This window comes from Balaenoptera borealis (assembly GCF_965194805.1).
Source record: "Balaenoptera borealis genome assembly, chromosome: 12".
NCBI classification, from domain to species: Eukaryota; Metazoa; Chordata; class Mammalia; order Artiodactyla; family Balaenopteridae; genus Balaenoptera; species Balaenoptera borealis.
The window spans coordinates 104,760,108-104,777,584 of record NC_138869.1 but is presented as its reverse complement, the minus strand read 5'-3'; positions in this window follow the sequence as shown (position 1 = coordinate 104,777,584).

The window sequence follows — 17,477 nt, the reverse complement described above, 5'->3', positions numbered from 1 at the left end:
ACAGCAGATGATGGAGCCTGGAAGCGAAGGCAGGATTCAGCTGCACAGACAGCCCCATGGAGTGGAAGGGAAACCCAGGCAGGACACGGACACCATGGGGGATGCTAGGGGACAAAAGAACTGAAGCCACAGCTGCCAAGACAGAGTCAGGTGGGTTTGGTGTCAAGTAAAGGACAGCACCTGGAAGATTCCAGAAGTAATAGGAGAGGAGCCTTTTTTATAGGATGCCTGGGTCCTCTCGGTTGCTAGGAAGGGAGCTGTTAAGACCACTGTCACGGGTTCAGGATCGCTCAAGGGCCCACATGCAATATTCCAGCAAATCTAAAATACAGTCATTAGTATCATTACTTGGTGTGCCACTAAGAAAGAAATAAACCTTAGCCAATTGTGACCCACCACCGATTTTAAATGTATTCCAATATCAGACGTGTGAAAATAAGAAACAATGTGTATCACAGAAGCAGTGAAATATGGTAACTGGACCCAGATACTTGGATGAAATAGACAAGGGGGAAACGGACACCAACAGTGAATTCCCAGGATAGTCTGGATAAGGGCTCCCTGTTTGGGATGCACTCTCATAACACTGGGAATCCTGGTAACCATGGAGACAGGAGGGCACAGCAAAAAGAAGGGAATGGTGTGGTGGCACCGGCTTAGCAGTCTCTAAAGACAAGACAATAAGTCCATCAGGCGTCCCAATCAGCGAGTCTGTATTGCTCCATTGTTCCAGGAGTGTCTTTCCTCTAAAATCATACCGATCCTGAGGGGAAAACTTCATTATGAGCTCCTGGTTGTAGCTGAGCAAGGCATTAGCTATGTTAGCTGTTCGGAGAGCAGACAATCAACAAACGTTTGTTGAATAATGATTTAATTCACTTAATGAGGGATTAAATGACTGAATGGATCGGGCAGTGAAATAGTTGCATCTGCCTTTGAGTACAGGGTCTAAGATTTGAAACGTGGTGCAGCAGAAGCTTCACCACAAGTGTTTAAGAGCGTAAAATTCTTGGGATGCAGATGGAAAATTCCCTTCAAGGAAGGAAGTAGAATGCTTAGGAACAATGTCTCAGCCCTCTTCAGCTGTGAATGATTGATTACAGATGGGAATTAAAGATTAGGTACTTTAGGAAATAAAACGGAAAACACCCTGTGCATTTTTATTAAATATCCTCGTTTACCTGAAGATACGTGTATGTGTGTGTGTGTGTGTATATATATAAATATACGTATATATATATACACAGTATACTATATATCATATACTACATATATACCATGAGCTATATATATATATACCATAAACTATATATAGATCATATACTGTAATATATACATACATACATACAGTTGACCCTTGAACAACACCGGGTTAGGGACACCAGCCCTCTGCGCTGATGAAAACCCTTGTATAACTTACATGCGGCCCTCTGTATATGCAGTCCCTCCAATTCCATGGTTCTGCCTCTGAGGATTCAAATAACCTCAGATCAAATAATATTGTAATATTTACTATTGAAAAAAATCTACATATAAGTGGACCCACACAGTTCAAACCCATGTTGTTCAAGGGTCAGCTGTATACCATATACAACATCTAATATACATATATACACTATGTACTCTCTATATACCATATGCTGTGTATATACCATATACTACACATATACTATGTACTATATACAAACTTTATATGTTTATATAGTAATACATACATAATGGCAGTGCATGCACTGGCTATTTCCAGATGACAAGTATACTGATTTAAAGTGATTTTAAATCCTGCAAATCTGTATCCTGACAGAACCACTTGGATTCTGGAAGAACTTCCCAGAAATATGATGAAAAACACTGAAATTACCAGCGTCTGATAGGCCCCTCCTGTCAGCTTACCCCTAAATGCCTACAGTGCGCCCATTTAGCAGCAAACCAGATTTCCCTTCATTTCATCTGATGGAGTGAGTCAGGGCGGGAGCCTCTCTCTGCCAGTGGGAGCCGGGCCGGGAGGGAGAGAAGGGCGAGCCTGGGGGGTGGGCGGGGAGCAGGGACCACAGTGTGGGACCCGGGGACCCCCACTCACCCTCACTGCTCTGCTTCCTCCGTGCCGCCCCCCCCCCCGCAGTTTCCCAGTATTCCTCTCACTGCATCGATGTCTTCATTTAAGAATAAACTGTCTTGCATAGACTGTGCAGGGTTTTGTTGTTTTGGGGTTTTTTTCTATAAATTTATTTATTTTGTTATTTTATTTTATTTATTGTTTCTGGCTGCGTTGGGTCTTTGTTGCTGCGTGCGGGCTTTCTCTAGTTGTGGCGAGCAGGGGCTACTCTTCTTATTGCGGTGGCTTCTCTTGTTGCGGAGCGTGGGCTCTAGGCACGCGGGCTTCAGTAGTTGTGGCACGTGGGCTTCAGTGGTTGTGGCTCGCAGCCTCAGTAGTTGTGCCTCGCAGGCTCAGTAGTTGCGGCTCGCAGGCTCTAGAGCGCAGGCTCAGTAGTTGTGGCTTAGTTGCTCTGCGGCCTGTGGGATCTTCCTGGACCAGGGATCGAACCCATGTCCCCTGCATTGACAGGCGGATTCTCAACCACTGCAAGTGTGCAGTTTTTATAACTGATCTTTAAAAGAATCAAAACTATCAGGTACCGTCCTAGAAAAAAATAGTTGAAATCTACTTTTAAAGCAGAGTCTCTTTTATCTCTCTCTTACCTCTCTCTGTCTGTGTGTCTGTCTCTCTCTTTCTGTAACACACACACACACACACACACACACACACACCCCTTCTCCCCCAAGAATGTTCTTTGCTGACCCAGGCCCCCAGGAACAGCGCTCTCCTCGTGGAGCCTGACAGGACAGTCCTTCCGGCCCCCAGCGTCCCGCAGCCCCTGACTGGGGGGCCAGGATGCGGGACGGCGGGCACCAGCGCACACTCGGGGACACGGGGCTGCGGCAGCCACGGGCACACGTGCGCTACCAGGGCACGGACGCCGGCAGTGCTGGCTCCACGTGGAGTGCGCCCTGCCAAGCCTCCTCTCTCCTCTCAAGGTCAAAATAATAGATTATGAAAGAGTGGAAAAGCACTGCCCAGAAAATGGGCCATGGGGACTTTCCTCCGGGTGAGGAAGGAGGAAACTAGGCAGTGAGGTCCCGCTGAGTGGGACGGGGACTTGAAGCGTGCATCCCTCCAAGTGAAAAAAACATGACGAGGAGACAAAAGGAGAGATGGGACGATCGGGAGAATTATTTCTATGGCGTTTCTATGTGGAAGAGATTCTATCACAAGCATTCACGTGTTTCACAAGAAGCAAATACTTTTCTATCATATTTCATGGCGGCTATGATTTTTTTTATCCCTTGCAAATTAAGGTGGGACAAATGTTCTCATAAAATAAACATCTCCCTGTCTTTAAAAACCACTGATAAATAGTTCAGGCAAATGAATCCTTGTCTCTCCTCAAAAATATGGGAGGGCTGTTATTCTGGAGCAGCAAATAGAATCAGCTCCTCAAGTGCCCCGACAGAACAGAGGACCCAACTGTTCAAAGTTCTTACACCTAAATGATGACCTCGGTCTCCCAGGATCTGAAACAGCCGTACTCAAAGGAAACACTTTGTGTACAAGGCAGTAGTAACCATACTTCAAGTCTTCACTTAAAAAATAAATAACCACAAAAATAAAAGTACTCTATAAAAGGAACACTTTTTTTTTTAAATCCAAGCCACACTCACCAGCTTGAAAAATATTTGGGGGTCTTAACTTTTTCCAAGACTATAGCAAGTGGTTTAGAGTAATATCAGATCCATGGGAATTCTCGGAGGGGATCCTGGGCACTTGGCTTTTATTTCCAACACAATTCCCAGACGGGTCAGGGAAAAGGTCACCACATAACAGGAGCAACTCCAGGATGTAAAATGTCCAGGGGAGACAGACAGCCAGAAAGAGTCAGAGATTCCAGAAGCTTCCCTAGACCCCTATAGATTGGTAGCCTTCCGCCCACCCCGAATGCTTCTCCTGACCTAACTGTCCTCCTGGCATCTCCTGGTGGTTCCAGCCTTGGAAACCAGTCCGACCACTTCCTGAGCGTCCAGCCACCTTCTCTGAATGTCTGAACTATGGGCTGCTTTCCTCGGAGCTGGGCCCGCGGGAAACCGGCCAGGGTGTGTGAAGTGGTCAGAGGTAGACCCCGTGGCCCTGAGAAACCGCTGACCGGTCCCGGCTGCACTGAGGCCCCTGCGGTCACACAGGCCCGTGTCTGCGAGAATCCAGCCCTTCCCGGAACGGCTCACAGCTCACCGGCCAGCTGAAGGCCTTAAATCTCAGCGGGAGCTTTTCAGCTCTGGTTTTTCCTCCCGGTTATTTATCTTCCCTCCGGCTTCAGGCAGGTCACACCCCGCGGTGCTGCGGTTCCCCCCTCGCTGTGAAACGGGGCGATTACTACTGACTTCCCGAGGAGGATGGATGATTCATCCTGGATGTTTCCAGCCGAGGGACAGCGGCGGGAAACCGAGGCCGCGAGGGCCCTCCCTCCCCCGCACACCTTGGGACCAGCGGAGCCCGTGAGGATGGGGGACCAGGACTTCCTGCTGCGCCAACCCCCGACGGCGCGGCTGCCCTGCCCCGAGGTGCGCCCGCCCCCCACCCCCCCCCCCACCACCCCCACCACCCCCAGCACGGCCGTGAGTGACTGCAGCCCTCCTAGCCCCGCCTGGAGTCTGAACAAAGGAGGTGCCCAGGGAGGGTCCCCGACGTCCCCAAACGGCTTCCACCGGATGAAATAAAGCGTATCCAGTGCCTTCTGTTTAAACACACTTCACTGAATTATGAAATAATTAAAAGATGTAGAAAAGTACAGAAACAAGGTAGCCACCAATTACTTTAACATTTTACGGTATTTGCTTCAGATCTGTTCCTTTAAAAAAAAAAAAAAAAAAAAAAAAAAGGTGATCACTCAACTGACCCCAGGGCAGCTCCCTGGAGGGGCTTGAGGGCCACAAGCGCTAGAGGAAATTAATGCAGCCTCAGCAGCGGGCGAGCCGGGCTGGTCCCGGAGGACGGCTCCGCGAACAGGGCTGTGGGGTTTTCCTACTCCCTGTGCTGAGCGGCTCGGGATCTCCTTCAGGCTCAGCTGTCGTGGCAGGAGTCCCCGGCCCGGTCTCACGTCCCGCTGACCGTGGCCGACTCGCCCCTTCGCGAATCCTGGGGCCACCGGCCCCACCCGCGAGCCCGCTTCCCCCTCCCCTTCCCGCTCCTCCTGGGCCCCACCCATCCCTCCATGTCCCCTGTCCCTGGCTGTCCACAGGCACCCTTTGGCTCCAATTCCACATCCTAAGCGTTTCTATGAGTATAGGCTTTGTGGACTGTTTATTCATGTGACATTAATCCCAAAGGGGAATCAAAGCAGCGTCAATGCCGTTATCCTTGTTTGCCTTGGATGGTCTGCCTTAAACAATCACAGGCAGCCTGGGTGTTGAGAAGGCGGGCGGGGCGGAGGGGGGCTGTTTGTTTCCCTGGGATCCACGGGGATCCAAGGAAGGGGGAGGCCTGGCAGCGATGTCACTGATTCCAAATCCCAGCCGAGCACCTGGACGTCACCCAAAACCAGGTCCCCAGAGCGAGGGCCTTGCTCTGCACCGAGCAGAGCCCCGTGTTTCTCAGGCCACTTTCCTGATGCACCAGGTCACTGATTATCCCCAGCTTCGGTGTCGAAACACCCCAGGGTTGTCAGTGGAGCCCTTGCAGCCCAGCCAACCTATGCTTCTGAAAATAAAAATGACACCGGTCAGCACTCCTCCTTCTGCAGGGCTGAGAGCTGGAGCCCACGGCCTCTTGGGCAGGATGCCGCCTGCAATTCCCAGGAGGTCGGGAAGAAGCCGCGGGAGGGGCGGGAGGGGCGGGGCAGAGCCAGGGACAGGCAGCCACGCCCCTTCCCCTCCTAGCAACTGCTCCTTCTCAGGCCTGAGAAGTGCCAGCCGTGCCTCAGGCTTACCAGCACCACTCAGAGGCCACAGGGCTGTGCCTGATGGTGACAGCTGTTCCCTTGACTTTCCGGAGGAGGAAATTGACTCTGAGATCATAAAACAGTGGTAGGACCTGAAACTGGACCGCCTCTCCCTCTGGCTCCCACCCTGTTATTGACAAGCGTGCGCACGCACACGCTCTGGGGCTGGACACAGGCCTGCCCGTCCCCTGCCAAGGTCATTTGTGTTGCATACGTGTTGCTCATCCACCGTTTGGCTGGCTGGTGAGCGGGGTTGTGTTTGAGGAAAGGTGCTTTTCATCAAATCCAGCGCTTTGCCATCCTGAGCTGACAGCCACGCGTAACACGAGCCTCCGCAACCCCTAACCCCCCACGGGCAGCACTTCATGTTGTCTCCTCTGGGCGGCTGGCCAGATGGAGTCCCTGGCAGGTGAGAACCGTTTCTGGAAGCCCAGGAATTCGCAGAGTGGTGCGGACCCTCCACACCCGCAGCAGAGAGCCTGAAGGTCAGGGAGGAGGCCTAGCATTCCCAGTGAGCACTCTTCCAGAAACCTGCCAGCTTCCCACAGCGACGGGAGATTGCGGGGAGAACGGCTGCAGCCTCTGCTTCCCTGGGCCTGGAGGACTGGTCACCAGGTCCCTGCCCACCCAGCCCACGGAGCAGAGAGAAGGGGCTGGGGGACTGGAGGGGGACTGCTGTTACAAGACCTCAAGAGGGACAGTGACATTACAGAGAGGCCCAGGAGAAGTACACTTAAAAAGGGAGGGAGGGAAGGAGGGAGGGAGGGAGGAAGGAAGGAAGGAAGGGAGGATGGAAAGAAGGGAGGAAGGGAGGGAGGGAGGATGTAAAGAAGAAAGGGAGGGAGGGAGGGAGAGAGGGAGGGAGGGAAGAGGGAGGGGAGGAAAGTAGGAAACGGACTCATTAATAAGCTATCCAAGAAGGATTACATTAAGGCTTTTATTTTTTAGCGGTGGTGAGGGTGCCACATTGCCTGAGACTTTTCCCCTCAAGCCCTATCACTGCCAAATCAATTTCTTGTCTTCTGTATTGCCAGTTCTTAAGGACTTCATTTTTTTGCTTAGACATCAGTAAACCTTCCTTAGGAACCTTACCTTAATTCCTAAACCATACCTGAGGGCGAGTGCTCAGGAGCCAGCTCTGTTCAGGCTGGACACCTGACTGTCACCAATGCCTGGTTAAGACCTCTGTTCCTCTTACCCTGTGGAGGGTAAAGACGCCCAGTGTGTGACAGTCATCAAGGTCCCAGCCTAGGGCTTAAGGGGCCCTGGGGGCCCAGGAGCAATTGCAAGGGGTCCTTGACGCCACATTCCCACCAAATATTGTCTAAAGCAACATATCTAATATGGTAGCCACCAGCCACATGTGGCTATTGAGCCCTGAACACGTGGCCATTGTGATAAGCTGAAATAGTAAGATATACAACAGAGTTTGAAGGTTTAGTATGAAAAAAGAATGTAAACTGTCTCATTAATAATTTTTTAGTATTGATTACATGTTGAACTGATAATATTCCGATTCTATTGGGTTAAATGTGATATGTTATTAAAATTATTCTTGCCTGTTCTTTTATTTATTGTGGTAAAGCACACACAACATAAAATGTACCGTCTTAACCATGTTTAAGTGTACAGTTCAGTAGTGTTAAGTACTTTCACATTGTTGTGAAACCATCACCAACATCCATCTCCGGCACTTTTTTTTTTTTCCCCAGCACTTTTTTATCAACGCAAACCGAAACTCTGTACCCGCTAAACAGTATCTCCCCATCCTCTGTCCCCCAGCCCCTGGTAACCCCCATTCTACTTTCTGTCTCTATGAATTTGACTATTCTAGGGACTTCAGATAAGTGAACTCATCCAAGATTTGCCCTTTGTGTCTGGCTTGTTTCACTCAGCACAGTGTCCATAAGGTTCATCCACGTTGTACCATTTGTCAGAATTTTCTTCGTTTTTAAGCCCAAATCATTTTCCCTTGTATGTAGATACCAGGTTTTGTTTGTCCATTCATCTGTTGTTGGATACTTGGATTGTTTCTACCTCTTGGTAATTGTGAACAACACTGCTATGAACACGGATGTGCAAATATTCTTCAAGACCCTGCTTTCAATTCCCAGAAGTGGAATTGCTGGGCCATATGGTAACTATTTTTAATTTTTCAAAAACCACCACACTGTTTTCCACAGCAGCTGCACCATTTTACATTCCCACCAGCAATGCATAAGGGTTCCAATTTCTCCACATCCTCACCGACACTTGTTATTTTCTTTTTTTTTAATAGTTGTCATCCTAAGAGTTGTGAGGTAGTATCTCATTTTGGTTTTGATTTGCATCTCCCTAGTGATTAGTGATGTTGAGCATCTTTTCATGTGCTTTTTGGCCATTTCTATATCTTCTATGGAGAATCATCTGTTTAGTTTTACTTTTTTAATGTGGCTACTATAAAATTTACAGTTACACATGTGGCTCACATTTTATTTCTACTGGATAGCTCTAGTCTAGAAGGAATAAAGGCACAACCACTATCACACAGGAATTTTTTGACAATGAAAGGAACCCTGATATTTAAAATGTGGGAAACCTAGTTCCAATGAATGCTTTCTAAGTTTCCTTCCAGCAATGACATTTTATGCTCTCTTTCTCTCTCTGCTCAAAGAACTTAAACTAGAGCTTTCATTTCAAAGATGTCAGGAGTCATTCCCCCTATGATGAGGAGGCCCTACATACAACCTGGAAGATCCAAAGATCCAGGGGCCCTCTCACCTCTGTAGAGTGGGCAGGCTCTGTGATAGAGCGGGGAGGGTCTTTGTTCCAGAGCTTGCTGATGTCCCAAACTGACGGGAGAAATCATCTGTGTCTGAAAATTCGATTGGTAAAATCCTGCACCATCTGAGGGAAAGATGCCTAGCGCTGGGAATCGAAAAGTTGGTCTCCATGGAAACCTCAAGGCTTCCGGTAACTTCTGATGACAGAGGCTAATCCTGTCCTAAGGGAGAGACTGGATGCCATCGGAATCTAGCCCCTTGGTCTTAGGGGTGGAGACTGCGAGTTTGTAGCACTGAAATGAATGCATTGCTTGACTGTATAAGCCATCCTACTCACAAAGGCTGCCGTCAACCCATCCCTGGGTGTCATAAATTGTATCTAGAAGAAGACAGCCCTCTCTTCCCACCATTGAACGTTAATAAGAAAAGAATGGGTTCCAAAATACTGCTACTTTTCATAAATGTCCCTATTTTCCCTGAGGAAATAGCATTGCTAGTCCAGATTTCCTCCCCTTTATCTTACTAAAAATCTCACAAAGCCATGGCCCACCGACCAGGAAGGGGTTGAGCCCACAAACGCCATGGCCTGTGACTTAATTTAAAGGGAAGAAAAAAAAGAAGAAGAAATTTTGTGGAAAAAGCAAGAACTGTGGTGAGGTCTCTTATTTGTTCTTTCTAACTAAGGGGAGTAAGCTTCAAGCATGTCTGTCTTGGACCATAGTTGTTAATATGGTTTTAAAGGAAAATGAAAGCAGTATTTTGATGCCAGATAACAAAACGGAGAGCTGGCAGGAATTAAGAATCAGATTAAAACAATAGAACTTGACCACCTACTGTGAAAAGATAATGTAAAGAATAATACTAAATAGAAGATATTTGAACATATGGGAGGAAAATGCTGTATAAATATAAGGTTTTATATTGTAGCTTATGTAAAATGTAGCTAATATAAGTTTTCTTTACTACCTAGAGTCGTGTAAATACTGGGAGGTTTGGTATCTTGGTAATAATGGCAACTCAGATCTTTTATAATTTCTTTTATATCCAAAGTTTTAAACCCTAATATCCCTGTGATATAGTCATCTAATCTCTCTTATGTCAGTTTCCTCAACTGAAGAATGGATTAGAGGTATAGTTTTCCCTATACGATTTTGGGGGTTGTTGTAGGATCTAATGAAATAATATACGTGTGAGGATAACATAGAATAATTAGTATAAAAGTAAATGCAGTTCATTATCCTAGACTTCTTCTCAGGGGGGGCTGAGAAATACTGATTTTCATAGAAAGAAATGAACACCTACACTGGCTGTGTAAAAGGCATAAAAACATGGGATTTCCCACCCAATCCACCAATGTGGATTATCTTTTTAGGAGGCCTGTAGGGAACTTGTGGTGTAATATGCATCATACAGTTCGTATTTAATGTACAAAAACTTTAGAGTAAATTGGATGAGGGTGGGAGAGAGTTAACCAAGGAAAACTGAAGTTAATACTGTAACCTCTGCTATTATGTGCAGAAAGTTTCCTGCCAGTAGTAGCCAAGTTCCTGGAGGGGAAAAAAAAGTGTGTGTGTGTATGTGTGTATATATGTGTGTGTATGTATATGTGTATGTTATGCATGTGTGTATATGTGTATAATGTGTTATGCATACGTGTGCATGTGTGTATGTATGTATGTGTGCATGTATGTGTGTATGTGTATGTGTGTGCGTGTGTGTGTACATGTGTGTATGCATATGTGTGTACATGTGTGCATGTGTGTGTATTGTGTGTTGTGTGTATGTGTGTGTGCATGTATGTGTGTGTGCATGTGTGTGCGCGTATGTACGTGTACATGTGTGTGTTGTATGTGTATGTGTGTATGTGTGTGCATGTACATGTGTGTATTGTGTATTGTGTATGTGTGCATGTGTGTATGTGTGTGTGCATATGTACATGTGTACATGTGTGTGTTGCGTTGTATGTGTGTACATATGTGTATGTGTATGTATTGTGTGTTGTATGTGTGTGCATGTGTGTATGTGTGTGCGTATGTATATGTGTACATGCATGTGTGTGTTGTGTGTTGTGTATGTGTATGTATGTGTGCATGTGTACACGTGTACATGTGTGTATGTGTATGTATTGTGTGTTGTATGTGTATATGTGTGTATATGTGTGTGCGTATGTATATGTGTACATGTATGTGTGTATTGTGTGTTGTTTATGTGTATGTGTGCATGTGTGTATATGTGTGCGTGTGTACATGTGTACATGTGTGTTGTGTTGTATGTGTATGTGTGCATGTGTGTGCATATGTGCATGTGTACATGTGTGTTGTGTGTGTGTGTGTGCCTGTGTGTTATATGTGCATGTATATGCGTGTGTGTGTTTAGCTTCATAATCATAGTCCTCTTAGGTACCACAGACCTTCACCATCCTTCCTTCCAAAAAGGAAAAAGCATCAACGCAGGCAGCACAGAAACTTTCAGGCTTCTGGCTCAGGTTCCGCCTGAGTCATTACACCAAAGCACGGCTGAGGGCATAAAACCCCTTCCCCCAGCACCCATGTCAGCTCAGGTCTGAAGCAGGTGTGGCAGCGACACAGGTGGTTTGTTTTTCAGGGTCAGATTGGCACATTTCTTGCCTAGGGCTCTGGGGAAATGTTTAGATTTCATCTTTCGGTCATATGGTGTTCAGCTCCTCAGCGTCCAAGGCAGGCCCCTGCACGCTGCCCGCCTACAGCCTGTCTCCTTTCCTGGCCCGCTGGGAAGGCAGGAGGTGAGAGCAGAGGGGAGGAGGGAAGAAGGAGAGGTGAGAGGAAGGAAGCAGGGAGGAGGGGAGGGGAGGAGGGAGCAAGGGCTGGAGGTTTTGCAACATTTCTCTCCCCAAGAGCCACTTTTCAGGCACATCAAATTCCTCCCCATCCCTCTCCTGGGCTGCCCTGCCCCAGCGCTGGGAATCAGCCTTGTTTACACTGCTCATTAGGCTCGCTTAGCAGTTGCTATAGCAACCACCAGGGGTCAGTTTATAGAAGGAGAGGAAGTTCACTTTTGGGGAGTTAGCTTTCCAGCTCCTGTGCAGAGCACAGCTGAAAACAAAAGACCCAGACACCCGGGGAGGAAACACATTGAAAAATTTCCTATGAGCAGAAGCATCATTTAGAGCCTAAAACTTCACTCAGCGATGCCATGTTTCTTCTTTGCTGAAAGAGCTGTTCTAGAACAGCTGATAGGAGCGTAGAGGTCTTATCGTTGCATCTTCCAGATTTTCCTCTCCCCCTCCGTTCACCCCTCTGTCTTGTCTTCACGGCCTGAGTTAAGAGAACAAGGGCAGGTGCCAGGGTTCATTTAAAGTGATAACTTCATTAATATAATGTATTCACTGAGGATCAGAAGATCTTCACAAACTGTTATTATTCCATCTTTCTCATGGGGAGGGAGGCGGCAGCCACTGGAACTGTGTGCGCATCTCGAGGTCCAAGCCGAACAAAATGGAGCCCCTCTGCCTACAGGGACTATGCTGGGGTTCTCCCAGGGTGCCAGGATGCCGTCCAGTGAAGACTTTCCAGCTCTAACCTGACTAGCTAACCTGATCTAGCAAATTAAAAAGTACAGGATGCCCAATTAAATTTGATTTTCAGGTAAACAATGAATGGATTTTTATAAGCCTATCCCACGCAATCTTTGGGACATCCACAGAGTAAGTAAAGGTTAACCCAGCCTTACTCTAACCCACCTCCTCTCTACTGCCACCTCCAAAATCATGTGCCAGATCACAGTTTAGGATGATCTGACCCTTGGACTATCTTGCTGATCGTGAAAAAATGAAAGGGGATGATTTACATGTGTGCAAATAGTAAACCGGAGTCAAGTCAACTCACCAACAGGAAGGTGAGGCCCCTGATGGTCCCTCAGATCCAAACACCTGCAGAAGGGGCTGGACGGCTAAAGAGGAAAGAATCCAGCGCTGGTCTTTGTGGGATATCACTTGGACTTTTTCACGAGGAGTAGAAGTCAGCTTTCTAAAGAATAATGATTTTTATTTCTGTGACAGGAAAAATATTTTTCATGCCCCTTTTTTCAGGAATAAATGACACTGGTTTCCAAGTGTTATGTTGGGAAAGTTTGAGTGGGAAGATGCCCAGGGAGCCGGTATGCTGTCTCTGTCCGTTTGGTCCTCTGTGGTTTTGGTGCCTGGGCACCCGTGTCCACGGGGAGAAAATGACATTGACTTTATCAAAGTCACCCTCTGCTCAGCATGCCTTCTGCTAAGGTTTTGCTGCTTCGTCACCAAGGGAAGGCTGGCCCCATGAAAGTTGTGCTGACTTCTGTAGAACTTGTGGAAAACCTAGACCACTAGTTGTAATTCTGTACCTGTGGAAGTTTTGCATCTGTTTTGACCCTAAATCCTACGAACCTAAAACTTAAGGCAAATAAGTCAAGAAGCAAAACAGACATGAAAACAAAGCAAACAGTCGCAATGATACCTTCCGTGAGGTCCCTGCCAAGTCAGACAGCAAGGTTCCCACAGCGCAAATCCAAAATGAGTAAAATTAGAGGGAAACTGTTAAGATAAACATCACGGATAATAAAAATATCCTCACCTGTTAACTGACTCTAAAAAATCTCAATACGATTTTCACCAAGACTAAAAAAGCTGATGATTCAAGTGAGTTCCAATTCTGTCTCTTCTTCTGAATGTGGCCCCGTGAACGTCTGTGGACAGCCTATAACTGAGCTTCCCCACGGGCAAAATGCAGATCCTGGGTCAGTACTTAAGTGGTCCTTGTCTAACTGAAGGGGTATTGTGAGACCATCTGTAAATCATTCTGAGCTCCTCAGACAAAAGGCAGGAAGTATGAAATGTGATTATTTGTGCTTTTTACTTTAAAACATTCACAAATATTTTAATAATTTTGAATATGTATTTCTTATATTGAAATATCTGGAAAAGTGAAAGAAGAATTATGGGTTTGCATATATATTCCAGAAAATTACCTCAGTTCTTTTCTCCTTTTGTATTTAGAAGAACCATCTTAGGATTACAATGTAAATGGGATATATAGGGTATGATTAAATTTAGTGATATAAACTAAAGTTACATTTTTATTTTTGTTGTTTGTGCTGTTCACTTTTTAAACAAGCCACTTGATTTAGGAGTTGATGGATTTAGTTTTGTTTAAAGCACATTGAAAGGTCCTAACTTTTGAAAGCCTATTTTCATTTATATTTTTAAAAACTCAATAGTTTTTTACTTTTTTTTCTGAACGATTTGTTATTTAACCCAACATTTGAAGCTGAAGCTGTCAGACAGTGTCTCTTTAACACTGTCCAACAGCTGTTAAATGGGATAATCACCTGTTTATCCTCATGTCACTAATTCAAATGCTAATTGCACTCTAGACACTGGCTTATTCTCCCCATCAAGCCAGACCAGGTGCACAGCCCTCTGAAAGACGCTGCAGTGATCACGGGCCTCCATCTATTCACTCGTGGAGGCAGAGGAAACAGGGCAATACACACACACACACATGAATGAACGTGTTGCTTATAACTGTGAAAAATCAGGAATTACTTAAATGTCAAACGACAGTGAAATAAGCCAAGGTAAACAACCACAGAATATAGTATTATACAATCGTTAAAGGGCTGCTTAGGAATACGGTTAAATAACGTGTTAAAAAAAAAAATCTACCTGTTGATGTTAAGTGAAAAGAGTAGTATGCAAAACTATTGTATGATAACAAATATGAGGGGGAAATTTGCACAGAAAAAGGCAAAGGATACGTGATAGTCTTGGAACTACAATCAACCACTATCTACAGGACTATGGGCAAGGATAATTCTAGGGTCTGGGAATACATGAATTCCTGTTTTCACAGAGCTTACATTTCACGGAGCTTACATTTGGAGCTTACATTTTGGAGAAGAAAGATAGACAAAATCCAGGTAAAGAAACCAATAAACAAGATATATGCATAGAGTGATGTCCTAAGAAAATGTACAAAGAGTTGTGGGGTAGAGGGACCAGAAGGTCTGCTCTCATGTGGGTCGTGAAGGCGGAGACCTCAGAGGAAACCCAGACAATGAGGAGCCCCAGTGTAAGTCCCAAGAGTGACCCTGCTTGGCAGGGTCACGGCCCAGGAATGCGCAGCGGGTCGGAGCAAGGGACAGGGTGGTAGAAGGTGAGCTTGGAGAGCTGGCAGGAGCCCGGTCATGCTGAGGAAAGGACAAGGGTTCCCACCAGCGAACCTGTTCCACCTGTTCCAACCGGGTGGAAGTTACTGCAGGGGCCCAGGTGCGAGAGGCGGGCGTGGGCTGGAGTGGCAACCGTGGAGATGGGAGGGATGGATGGACTCAGGAAATACACGGAAGGGGGAGCGGCATCAGCTGAACTGAACCTGATTCAGGTTGGGGGAGGGTGCGGACAGAGACACTGAGTAAAAAGAGAAGAATCTCACACAATTCCTAGATTTTTGGCCTCAACAACTGTGGGACCATTTACTGAGCTGAGAAAGCGGGGGGAACAGGCTTGTGCTGGAAAATCGAGAGTTGTGTTCCTGTCATTTTACAGTTGAAACGCCTATTTGATATCCCCAAGAAGACATCAATTACACAGTCAAGTTGCTCAGGGGGCATCAGGGGGAAGATAGCCATCTGGGAGTTACTTGAACGTGATGGCGTAGAAAGCAACGGGCCTGGATGGGGTGATGTAGAGAGAGCACATGGAGAGGAAAGACAGCCCAGGACTGAGAGCTGTATACTGGACTCAGGGGGAGGAGCAAGGAAAGAGGCGGACAGTGAGTGAGAAAGAAGTCTAGGCGGGCATCGTGTGCCAGAACCAAGGAAAGAATCTTGTTGGAAGGAAGAAGGGATTATCGACTATAGCTAATGCTGCTGAAAGTTTGAGAATTAGTGAAGAGATGTCACCTCTGCTTTGGCAACATGGTGGCCCTTATGAGCTCAGGTTCAGGGGAGGGGTGAGAACAGGAAGGATGGAAAGGGAGGTGGTGGTCACAGTGGGACCACTGACACACTTGAGGTTCCCTGGGGAGGGGCGTAGAGCAACGAGGTAGAGCTGGATCGGGGGCAGGCTGTTTTAGGGAACGATTTTAGAGCTTGTTTGTGTGCTAATAAGAATGACCTAGTCGAAAGGGATAAAAGAGATGGTGGAGGAAAGAGGAAGATAACAGAGAGGGGTTACTGAAAAACAGGAGGCGGTGGCTTCTAGAGAAGGCAGGGTTTGACCTTTGATGGGAGCAAGGAAACTTCATCCCTAGTAGCGGAGAGAAGGCAGGAAGAACCGGCAGAGATGCCCATAGAACAGGAGATTTGGAGGGGAGAGTGGAAGGGGTTCCTTTCTGTGTTTCCACTTTCTCCATGCATCACAGGACCAGATCATCAGCGGAGGGCGCTCAGCTCTGCCGCTGCAGAGTGAAAGTGGCCACAGATGATACGTACAAGGTTCCGGGAACACTTTATTATGGACACGGACTTCGAATTTGACCTACGTTTTATGTTTATGAAATATTCTTCTTCTTTTGGCTTTTCCAACCATTTAAAAATGGAAAAACCATTCTTGCTTCATCGGCCATTCAAAAGCAGGGGCGAGCCAGATTTGGCCAACGGGCAATGAGCCTCGTGTTAGAGCAAAGCGTGCTGTTGACTGAAGTGACACACAGGGAAACCTCTTCGGGGCACTGCTCTTGGCTTGAGGCGGTGGGGCCGCTGGGGGCACGCGTGAGGGACCGTCTGAGCCTCCTTCAGTCTCCTGTTAGCTGACATGGATTTCTTCTTCTTTCAACTTGTATTTTCCAACTTTTCTTTTCAAAGCACGTGCTAATTCTAGCATTAAAAAGTCCCGTGTGTCGTGAAGGGGAGAGAAATAATTACCCCCCTTGTTGTACTGTGGTCCCTCCTCATCTTCCTGCTGCCCCCGGTACTCAGTAGAACTGCAGCCCCACAGAACTTCTGAGCACCTGCTCTGCGACCTTAGATCTCTTCGGGTTCTGAAGCCATTCCAGGCCCTATGCTGAAATTTCAAGATGGTTACTTTATAGCTATTTTGGATTAAGCAAAATTAATTGAATTGATCGAATTGTTTTGAATATTTTAATTTACCCTTCGATTTTTTTTTTGAAAAACGACTTAATTATTTTCTAAATTTTGTGTCTCTTTGTATGTGAGAATATGGAAACAGATTTAAATAATTGGATGGAACCTAGAACTAGAGATTTATTCTAGAGATTTCTAGAAATAGAAATTTCTCCATGAGAAAATCACGGAGAACGTCATTTCCTTCAAGAATAAAGGAGTTGATAATGACAGTATATTTAATTATAGGACCAAAATGAATTTAACATAATGTCCATCTACAAGCCATTGGAAGAATTTTAAAAGAATGTTTAAAATAGTGATTTGATTTTTTTAACCACTGTAAACTCTCGTTTTTTCTCAAGAGAGAATATTGTTTGTATCTTTTCAGACTCATTTCCATGTTTAGTTTGTTTCTAGCCACTAACTGTTTAAAAAATTAAATATTTCAAGGATGTCTTAATCATCAGAATGGCACAGTACTTTTTTTAATTTACTTTAAAATTGATGCATCTGGATTATATTTCTGGCAGGAAGTTAGACGTCTGCCTACAGAATACATATTTCCATTAAGTATCCTCTGCATGCCTACCTGTATTCATGGCTTTGCCAAGGGCTAAAGAGTCCTTAGTGGGATAGGAATTAAGAG